The 11,077-nt window shown below is 50.3% G+C and overlaps 1 long non-coding RNA gene across 1 annotated transcript; it reads left to right on the top strand.

The window, feature by feature from the left end:
- The first annotated feature begins 2,850 nt into the window (after positions 1-2,850).
- LOC121032294 (uncharacterized) lies at positions 2,851-9,132 on the top strand. Its single transcript, XR_005791199.1, has 3 exons — positions 2,851-3,156; positions 6,483-7,191; positions 8,437-9,132. It is a non-coding gene; the product is annotated as an uncharacterized LOC121032294 (long non-coding RNA).
- Positions 9,133-11,077: the final 1,945 nt, after the last annotated feature.

Below are 11,077 nucleotides of genomic sequence, written 5' to 3'. Positions count from 1 at the left end.
TTTTTTTATCATAATTTTAGGGGGGGACAGTAAACCCTCACTGGGGTTGGGGAGTGGGTGTGATGGCAGTGGAGAGGGGCGGTGGGGAGGTGGGGGGGCGTGCGGCCGGGCCGGTTCTCCACCCCTCCCCTCCGTTGGTCTGTCCTTGCTGAGTCACCTGCTCCCGCATGATGAGAATTCGGAAGGTTGAAGGTGTCCCGTCGAAGATGTTCTACTAAATTTAATTCCTATTTTATATGCAATGTTCCGCAACATGAGGTATAATTTGACATCTCTTAAAGAACAGTCTGATTTCCCAAATGTAGCCTGGGTGGCTGCTTCAGTGTCACATTAGCTTCCTGTTGAATAAAGATTTCGAGCGTGGAGTGCCAAGAAGCGGTAGGGACACGGGTCCCTTTTCCAGGACACCGGTGACCCGAGCCGCGGATTCGCAGTGCAGCTTGAATCTCCCCAAAGGCGAGCAGTCAGACAGCTAAGCTTGGGAGCCCCTTCCCTGGCCGGTTGCAAGGGCAGACCTCCCCTCCCGCTGCTCCCACGTCTGGTCGGGGCCGGAGGGCTGGCCTGGCCTGCTGGTGCTCTCACGTTGGATTCCATTTCTGTGATTCGGAGGGAGGGGCGAGCGTGTGGACACGGCTGCTCCCTGGAGTCAGCGGGCCAGCTGTCCCCGAGGGGGATCAAGTGACTGCAGCCCCTGAAGCCGGTGTTCGGAAAGTTTCCTTATCCCCCCCCCCCCCGCCCCCCACCTCTCGCTGGAGCTGTGGGTGCCCTCGGTGGCCGAGCAGCTGGTCAGGAGGCCGTGACCTCTGGCGGGCCTCGTGCTTGGGCTCCAGGAGATGCCTGCCTATACGGTGACATGGATTTCTGGGCTCAGCCAAATACATTTTTCTCTTTCTGTCTGTCTGTCTGTCCTTTTTTTTTTTAAATAGAGCAATGAGTTAGAAATGAGCTGTTCAATTCAACTGTTTTTTTTTTTGCCTTCTCTTAAATTATTATTTTTTTAAAATGTGATAGAAAAAAAAATTTTTTTTTTCTTCTGGGCAAATTCTTAGGATTTAATTGCACTTAAAATTACGGAGCCTGTCAGAGCAAATTGCAGCTAGCATAGTTTTACCCGAGGAAACCAGTCCTGTGATTGTCACCACCGCCAGGCTTCTGCGAGAAAAGTTGTGGGAAGGACGATTTAAGTCTGCACGGTGAACCACACCTCAAATCAGTATTCAGCACCCAGCTCCTCGCGCTGAAAGGCAGGCCCAGGTTAGCAGCCATGATGTTGGAGGAACCAGGCTGGGATTCTTAAGGGAATACAGAATTCCCCTCCTGGAGGAAGAAGGAGAGGTGTCTACCCCACTGGTTTTTAAGTTAAAGCGGTGTGAGTTAATCTGTAATTTCCCGCCCCCCCCCCCCCCAAAAAAGAGCAGTCAGATGACTTATTAAAAATAGGAGAGCAGATGGGGCGCCTGGGTGGCGCAGTCGGTTGGGCGTCCGACTTCAGCCGGGTCACGATCTCGCGATCTCGCGGGATCTCGTGATCTCGCGGTCCGTGAGTTCGAGCCCCGCGTCGGGCTCTGGGCTGATGGCTCAGAGCCTGGAGCCTGTTTCCGATTCTGTGTCTCCCTCTCTCTCTCTGCCCCTCCCCCGTTCATGCTCTGTCTCTCTCTGTCCCCAAAATAAATAAATGTTGAAAAAAAAATTAAAAAAAAAATAGGAGAGCAGAAACAGTATTACCAGCTTCATGTAAAGTTGGATCTGCTCGTGGCTCAGTGGGCTCCTGCTGATTCCCGGGGAGCAAACAGAATCGCTGCGCATCACATATGAGCACAGCCTTTTCTTTGACCTTGAGATAAGGGACCACCCTCGGGGTCTGCAAAGCTCACGTGTCCTCTCCCTCCCCCGAAACACTTCCTTCTTTCCTCCATTTTTTTTAAACATGGAGTTTTAAGATTTGATTGGTTGGTTGATTGATTTTAAATTTTATTTTATTTATTTATTTAAAAAAAAATTTTTTTTTCGACGTTTATTTATTTTTTGGGGACAGAGAGAGACAGAGCATGAACGGGGAAGGGGCAGAGAGAGAGGGAGACACAGAACCGGAAACAGGCTCCAGGCTCCGAGCCATCAGCCCAGAGCCTGACGCGGGGCTGGAACTCACGGACCGTGAGATCGTGACCTGGCTGAAGTCGGACGCTTAACCGACTGCGCCACCCAGGCGCCCCTTAAATTTTATTTTAATTCCAGTGTTGTTAACATTCAGTGTTATATTAGGTCTTCCTTCCTCCACTTTCGATGAGTGAGCGTCTAGTGCTGAACAGATTTAATCTTGTGAAAGGCAGAACTTTCTGGAAGATACAAATTCACCTGACTTCGATCAGATAAAAGATAAGGTGAGACCGGACTTTGGTCTCTGGGGACAAGAGAGGACATAGTTTATATTTTTCCTTCCTTCCTTCCTTCCTTCCTTCCTTCCTTCCTTCCTTCCTTCCTCAGCACTCACACTGACCAATAATAAATCTCAACCAGATGATTATGTTTGGATTAATTAATTTTGCTTCAGAGAGAGAATGAGAGCAGGTGGGGGAGGGGCAGAGGGAGAGAGAGAATCCCAAGCAGGCTCCACGCTCAGCACAGAGCTCGATGAGGGGCTCGATCCCATGACCCTGGGATCGTGACCTAAACCCAGATTAAGTGTCGGACGCTCAACAGACTGAGCCGCCCACCTCAATCAAGCCACCGTTGAATCTGTGAAGGATGGGATGTTGTCTCTCTGTCACTTGGAGTCATTTTTAAGTGGACTGTATTGCGTCCATCAATCATTAATATAGAATTCATCTGTATTTTTTATGTAGGTCCCTATAGTTCAGCGTGGGTGAGGAAGAGCGCCCACCTTATGTGAAAAGTGCGGACTTGTTTCTGCCCTCTGCCATCGTGGTGAAGGTTTGTTGAGCAACGGACCGCTTCCCTAAGGAGCAGGGTGCTCGCCGAGAACCTACGAAGAGCATGGGCGTGGAGGCTGACCGCCTCGGGTCCAGCCCCGGGATTCAGCTTGGAGCTGGGATGCGCAGGTCACTGGGCGCCTGCACCTGTGTTCCCTCATCTGCAGTGGCTGTGGGCATCAGCGTCCTCATCCGAGCTGTTGTAGGGACGAACCCGCGGACCCAGGTAAGGTCCTTCGCGCGGCGCCTGACACGTCGTAGAGGGTGTGATGTTGTGATCAGTCGTTTTGGAGAAGACAGGATTTTACAAAAACAAAATTAGAAACGCTGAGGACTCTGGATATTTGTCTTGAAAGTGATGTGTACTTTGCTCTACTGCCATATTAAGAATATTAGCCTGGGGGCGCCTTGGGGGGCTCAGTCGGTTGAGTGTCTGACTTGGGCTCAGGTCGTGATCTCGCGGTGCGTGGGTTCGAGCCCCACGTGGGGCTCTGTGCTGACGGCTCGGAGCCTGGAGCCTGTTTTGGATTCTGTGTCTCCCTCTCTCTCTACCCCTCCCCTGCACATGCTCTGTCTCTCTCTCTCTCTCTCTCTTTAAAGTGAATAAAATGTTTAAAAAATTAGAAAAAATCTTTTAAGAATATTAGCCTGTTATCTGTCATTCATGTGATTACGTACAACCTCAACATGTGAGTCCTGATGACGTTTAAACGTCTGTTGCCCGTGAACGCCGTGGGGTCACTAGTACGTGTGTGCTCGGAGTGCATACGCCTCAGGCGTTCTGCAGGCTGTTGGGTGGCAACAGTAGGGCTGGTATCAGCCTCGTGTCCCTACAGCTAACGTGAGCCGCGACACGACCACATACACCGCCAGTGAAGTCGGAAGGCTGTGTGCGCGAATGGGCCTCTCCGTTGGGTCCCTGCTGCGGCCACTGTGTACTCCACAGCAGAAAATGGGGACCTCAGAGGCTTGTTCTCCTCTGGCGCCATTGGGGATGTGGGAGGAAGGCTTCCTTCCTCTTCTTCCTGGCAGAAAGGGGCATCCAGGGCCCCCGAGCTGGCCAGTCCCGCTGCTGCACCTGGCAGGCGGAGTGCCGGGGTCAGGCTGGTCCCTTGCACCGGAAGGCACGAGCGAGGTGTGAGGGAAAGGACCAGAGACGACCTCGTCCAGGGGCCTCGGGCACGCCTCAGAAGCTTCTAAGGCTCCCGTTCCTTCTGTTGTGTGAAGGCTAGCTGATGTCACCAAGATGAGCTGCAGGGACCTGCCCTCCCTCTTCACAGGCAGGGCGGGTGACAGACGTCACTTGGTGTCATAAGAGCACGTCCCAGCTGAGAAGGAGGCAATCGCTTTCTGGAGCGGTTTTCTTTTATAAATGCCTCCAGCTTTTACAAAATGCAGCAGGACCTCCGATGTCAGTCGGTGATCATGTGAGCAGGCGCGTTTTGTCCAGTCCTGCCTTTCACAGATCTGTGTTTCTGGGTGTGTGGTTTTTCACAAATAGCTTCTCCCACCGTGCAGCTCCGTTCAGAGAAAGGGAAAGCCGGGTTACACCCTGAGTTGTTGCCCCACATAAAGGCCCTTCCAACTTATATTAAATAACGGCAAGAGAGAAAAAAAAAGACAGAGGATTCCCTACCCAATTCAGTCTGGAAAACAGAGCTAGACCATATAGTGAATGTGGTGGGTCTTTATTTGTTGAGCTTCGAATAGGCTCAGTATTAAAATATCTTGGGGCGCCTGGGTGGCTCAGTCGGTTAGGCGTCCGACTTCAGCTCAGGTCACGATCTCGTGGTTTGTGAGTTCGAGCTCTGCATCGGGCTCTGTGCTGACAGCTCGGAGCCTGGAGCCTGCTCCGGATTCTGTGTCTCCCTCTCTCTCCGCCCCTCCCCTGCTCATGCTCATGCTCTGTCTCTGTCTCAAAAATAAATAAATACATTAAAAGAATAAAAAAATAATAAAAAAAAATACAATCTCTTATCCCTACTATTTTAGAAAGTGCACACAGTATACTCCTATAGTATGCCATTGATTTACTTTCAGACTGTAAAATTAGGTTCAAATCTGTCCACTAAAAACCTTTCTGATGACCGACTTAAGGTAACCTGGTGAAAAATAGTGGTGATTCAGTCCGCAGAGGTAAACCGGCTTGCGTAAAATACTGTTAATGATCAGCTGTTTGGTCTTGTCCTGGTATCCTTGAACGCTGGTTCGCTGTCTGATTTCATTCAACCTTTAAAACTGGTTTGTGGTGGGTACACATGTGAGTCTTGTTTATGAAAAGACAGCATTTTCGGTTGGGGCTCCGAGTAGGGATTGTGGAATAATACATCGTTACAGAATGCATTTTTAAAACGGCTTATAGATTTTTTTTTTTTTTTTTCCCTCCTGGAGAGAACCTCGTGCTGGCATCTTGCACGGGGCTGTGAGCGTCCTCGATTCCTTCGTCTCGAAGCCAAAGGGACTGAAGCGATAATATCTTCGTTACCTGCTGACTCTCCCCGACGCCGCTCGGAAGGCTTCCCCTGCCGACTCCCTGGTTCCCACTATCAGTCTGGAGAGTTGGGTGCCCTTGTCATGTCCATCTTATCGGTGAGGGGACCTCCGCCCCGTGAGGCCAGATACCTCATCCGAGGTCCAGGGGGGACCCCATCAGAGTTCAGGAATGTGTGTGCTCGGTGATGGTATGGCACTGCTTGTCAGGACTGAAGAGTCTGGGAGTCCTTCATCTCCTGGGACAGCCTGTAGTGTTGCAGACTATGCAATAATAAACACGAACGGGGGTAGATTAGGACTATTGGGCTGATTTCACAATGGCAGGTGTTTTGAACTTCTGCTTGAAATACTTGTCCGTAGCAGGCGGCCTGTTCCTGCGGTGGGATTTAGGAACACTTGCCCAGTTTGGACACCGTCCCTGCGTGATGATCAGAGGACGTTTCCGAATTGAATTCGTCCTGTGGAAATTTAAGAAAGAGCTAATGTTATAATTATAGTACGGACTCTACGTACAATGCAAACTGTTAGCTTAATAGTGAAGAGGGGAGAGCTAAAAATACAGTTTTATTTTACTTTATGAAATTAAAATTTTAAATGTTTATTCATTTTTGAGAGAGAGAGAGAGAGAAAGAGAGAGAGGCAGAGAGAGAGGGAGACACAGAATCCGAAGCAGGCTGAGCTGTCAGCACAGAGCCCGATGCGGGGCTTGAACCCACAAACCACAAGATCATGATCTGAGCCAAAATCGGATGCTTAACCGACTGAGCCACCCAAGCGCCCCCAAATATTTTTAAATTTAAAGTTTATTTATTTATTTTGAGAGTGAATGTGCATGGGGGAGGGCAGAGGGAGAGGGAGAGAGAGAGAGAGAGAGAGAGAGAGAGAGAGAGAGAGAATCCTAAGCACTGATATGGGGCTCGATCTCACAAACCGTGGGATCATGACCTGAGCTGAAATCAAGAGTCAGACGCTTAACCGACAGAGCCACCCAGGTGCCCCTGGATCATATGGTATTTCTGTTTTTAATTTTTTGAGAAAGCTCCGTACTGTTTTCTGCAGTGGCTGTGATCTTTGACCAAGGAGGCAGGAATAGCCAGTGGGAAAAAGACAGTCTCTTCGATAAATTATCCTGCGAAAACTGAACAGCCACATGCGAGAGAATGAAACCAGACCACTTTCTTACACCGTACACAAAATTAACTCTAAGTGGATTAAAGACCTAAATGTGAGGCCTGAAACCGTAAAATGTATAGAAGAGAGCCCAGGCAGTAATCTGACATGGACCATAGCAACACTTTTCTAGATATGTCTCCTAAAAACATGATTTTCATTAAAAAAAATCATTCTGTGTATTGAGCGTCTCTCCCGAGCCGGCGCCTTCTCTCGGGAGCTCCCGGACTGGTCTGGCAGGAGAGAGACCCACAGGCGGAGAGGACAGAAGCATCCTGGATGGACACGAAGAGGCTTGCCAATGTAAAAGGGATATCACGGAGGTCTAAAAAGCAAATGTTTTCCAAGTACAGTCTCCGATCCTCAAGAATACCAGTAGTTTCAAAAGTAACTGTTAAACGTCAACTAGGGGAATACTAGTGCAGGGGAGTGGCGCTTAATGAAACGTTGATTGGTGACTGCATTCTTTCGAAACCGGAATGGCTCCCAAGGGCTTCATTGCACAACCCGGGACCCAGGCAGACCAACAGACCGTTCAGTGACTAGCAGGGTACTGCATTTCCGACATCTGTGTATCTCAGCACGTTTGATTTATTGGGTAAGTGAGTCACGGATGATCAAATGTCCTTGAAGGGACCCCACCCCCCATTCCTCTGCACTGGAGGATCCCAGGAGTTTGTGAGGGTGGAGGGCGAAGGCTCAGTGATGTTTAGAGTCTGGGTCGGTCTCATTAGGGGACCAAATGTGTCTGTGCTTGTTTCGAAGCAGAAGAAACACACTTTTAGAGGAAGGAGAGAAACCCAGCTGTAATCCTGCCCACTGGAGCCCATGGCATAACTTCCAGATGGTGATATTCAGATTCTTTTGATATTCCTCCAGCTAGGAATATGAAATACGTACGAGAAAAAAAAAAAAAAAAAAAAAACACAACACCCAAACTTATGCCCTGGAAAACACGATAAGCGTGTCCTAACTCCTGACAATCTCTGGCCTGTATTTAATGAGATGGTCACCTTCTGCTGTGAACGTGGTGAAGTCAACTGTGGGTGATATTAAAGTATAAACCTCCTGCGGTCACTCGTGGATCTATGATTTCATCTGCCGGCTGGCTCAGCATTGCTATGCCCCGAAGAAGTTCTGGGGGGTTGTAGATGCTCGGAAATACTGATGACCCAGTGTCCTCACGGTTGCCAGGGGCAAACGTAAAGTGGAAGGCATCCGATGAAGTGCCTTTGGGGCAATAATTGAAAATACACCATTGAGCGCTTCACGGTGGCGTTTGATGGTGCAATCTTCTCGAACCTTTGCCTGGTTCTCAAACAACTGAAGAAGAATAAGGAAGCCCAGGGGAGGAATAAACAAGAGGGAGACAGAATGGTGGAGAAGTCCAGTAGGGGTGGAGACCGCGGGGGGGTGGGGAGCCTGAAAACGAATTGGAAAGTGGGCTCGCTGGCGAGCACAAGCAGCATCCGTATTTCAGGAGTAATTGTCGAGAGTTAATTTTGAGAGGGAAGGAGGATTTTCCTTCACTTTTTTACACAAGACGGCTCTCCATCATGGACTGTTGTAGCAACGAAAGAATCTGTTTGGCGCTTGGCTGAAAACTCAAAGGCAAAAAAAAACAAAACAAAAAAAAAAAAAAGCAAAGTCCCCCTAAGGATGTCAGCCCCAGACTACAGGAGTCCGTTGGAAACATCTTAGTTTTAAGAAGGTGGCAGAATTACATAATTATTCACAACTCATAGGAAATTAAAATACCTCTTCCAAATATGAAGTTGTAAGATAACACAAACCACAAATTCTAGACTTGCGGACTGTGTGCATCTTTAACTCTCCCACACAGAAACCCACAGCAAAATGTCTGGGCTGAGAACACATGACTGCGTGTCCCTTATGTCCCTGGGAACCTCGCGCAGGAGGAGGCCTCTGGGAGCGGCTCCTTCCAGCCCCGACTCGGAGGAGTTGGGTCAGCCGCGATGCTGTGGAGAAGCAGGTGGCCCCCACGAGGTGCCGGGGACCACAGACGCACCTTCTCTCCCCCTCACAGCAAAGCTGCGCGAGGTGAGGAATGACCGAGAAGGTTCTGGAACAAAGGGGCAGCCAGATGGGAGGAACATGGGGAATATGGAGAAACGGTCCAGTGGGCCCAGGCAGTGTGGGATTCCGGGCCGGAGACCGTGCACGTTCCTCCCGTTTGGGAATATCTTTGGAAAATCACAGCATTTCATTCAACCAGACTTATTTTGAAAGCAAGTGAGTGTTACCTGTTAAAAATCCAAGGGAGTTGTTTTGGTCTATACAGTAAGCATCTCTCAGTCCCGTTTTCAGGGCCTAACCTGCTCCCCACCCTGCACAAGGCCCTGGGGGTTCTCAAGCAGAGAGGGCGGCTTCCTGCCCACAGGGTATTCATCACGAGTAGGGCAGCTGAGCGCGTGAACCTGGTCGGTACGGTGCACAGTGCCAAGGAGGAGAGGAAATGCAGGTGGGGTGGGCGCCCTGGAGCAGGAGGTGGTGAGCCCCAGAGCAGGAGTGGGCGTGAGCCCAGGGCTTGAGGAAGCATCCTGAGAAGGGATGGGTGCATTCGGCGGGGGAGTGATCGAGGGTGCAAGGCTGCGGAGGTTGGGGGGGACCTCGTGACCTGGGGGGCTTTGTGTGCCACGTCGAGCTGGCGCTGGCCGCGGGGAGGGGCGAGGACCCAGGATGCCTCCTAGGCTCCCCTCTGGGAGCCACAGGTGCCTGGCAGCTCAGGGTGGGTCCTGCCTACTGGGGAGGGAGGGATGGGCACTCGGGAGCAAGCGCGGGCGGGAGCGGAGTCTGTGGAACTCTCTCCATCGGGAGGACCTGGGAGCCACTGCCGAAGCCGTTGGTTGGAAACACGAACTTACTGCCTTGGGCAGAGTGAGTCGGGGTGCAGGGGGTAGGTCTCCAGGGCAGAGCTGTGACTTACGCATCTCGGGGTCCACTGTAGTGCACACAGTCGGGGCCCAGTCAATATATTTTAACTGGAAATACTTGCCCCTGTTTCTAGAGACCATCATAGGCAATGCTCTTTCCGCAAACTTCTCTTACTGAATTTTTATAAAAGCGCATCATCTTGACAGAGGAAACAGGCTTAGGAACATGACACAGGATGTGCCCCAGGTCTGTCCGGTTTGTGTCTTCTCCATTTTCCTAGCTGTTCTTTGCCGAGTCACCCCCCCCCCCCCCCACCCCCCAACGAGTAGTATCTTTGAACCGCACGTTAGCCGCCTAGACGCTAAATTCAAGGAATGATTAATGCCGCGTTCTACTGCGTACCTACCATCTACCAAAGTACATGGACGGTGTGTGGCTGTTGCCCTTTGGGAACTCATGGTCTAGTTTCTTGGCTTAAGGTGGTGGAAATGGGACGTGATTGACTTCTCAGAAGAAGTGAGACCCACAGAAGGGTTGGGGGCCGAGCAGCCTCAGTGGTCCTCTGTTTGGAAACCCTGTGGCAGGACCCCCACTGCCAGGAGCCCAGGAGAGCCGTCTCCGGTAGCGCGCCCCCTCCCCCCCACCCCCCATGCAGAGTTCGCTAGCCTCGCCCGCCCGGAACTGACAGCGAAGGGGTTAAAATAACAAATAAATGACTTTATTTAGACTTGAGCATTTCTGGCAGTTTTTCTGGATTTTTTTTTTTCCCCGCAGTATTTGATGTGACAGCTTTTGTTTGCTTGCGCTTGTCTCTTTCGAATTTCTCATATCAGCGGTAAAAGCTATTTCTTTTTCCTGTAACATCTTGAGCTTGGTATCCAATGAAGGGAGAAATTGCTCTTACATTACTTGAAATTATAATATTATACCTAATTTTGGGGGGAGAAAAATTAGAGTAATTTAGATCTCCAGGCACTGAGGATTTTGCAGACAGGTCATTTGCAGCACTGTTGCTGATTATTCATCCATAAAAGTGTTTTTACCGCGGGGGAGGCTCCATCATTTCTGGTGTTCTTTAGAAACGCTGATTTTCGAGGCCCATCCAGGCAGGAGAAGGACGGTCATCATCCATCTCGAGCCAATGGTCTGGCTTTGATGGGGCTCGGGCCGGGGAGCCGCCGGGTCTATCAGCGGGATAATTTGTTTGAGTGGCTAATGAGAAATCTTAAGTGACATGTCTCAGGGGTGGGGAGAGGATGAAGTGCAGAGGGGCCGGTCCCCGGATCTGCGTGGCTGCCAGCCGGTGTCTCCTAAACTTTTCTGTGTATATGGCGGAAAGCACAGCCCCCCCCCCCCCCCTGCAAAGAAGGACACGGAGGAGCCACATGCCAGTGGGATTCTGTAATGTGGGCTGCGGTGTAAACAGTGGTACAGTTGAACTGGGGGCTGTTTGCGAAAAACCCGTAAGTAATTAAGCGCTCCCTCCAGCAAGGTAAGAGCCGAGGCCGAAGTATATTAGTACAAAGAAGGAAAGGAAGAAAGAAAGAAAGAAAGAAAGAAAGAAAGAAAGAAAGAAAGAAAGAAAGAAA

This window comes from Herpailurus yagouaroundi, unplaced genomic scaffold (assembly GCF_014898765.1).
Source record: "Herpailurus yagouaroundi ecotype Mexico unplaced genomic scaffold, PumYag 141, whole genome shotgun sequence".
In the NCBI taxonomy this organism is placed as follows: domain Eukaryota; kingdom Metazoa; phylum Chordata; class Mammalia; order Carnivora; family Felidae; genus Herpailurus; species Herpailurus yagouaroundi.
This window is presented reverse-complemented; position numbering and strand designations above follow the sequence as displayed.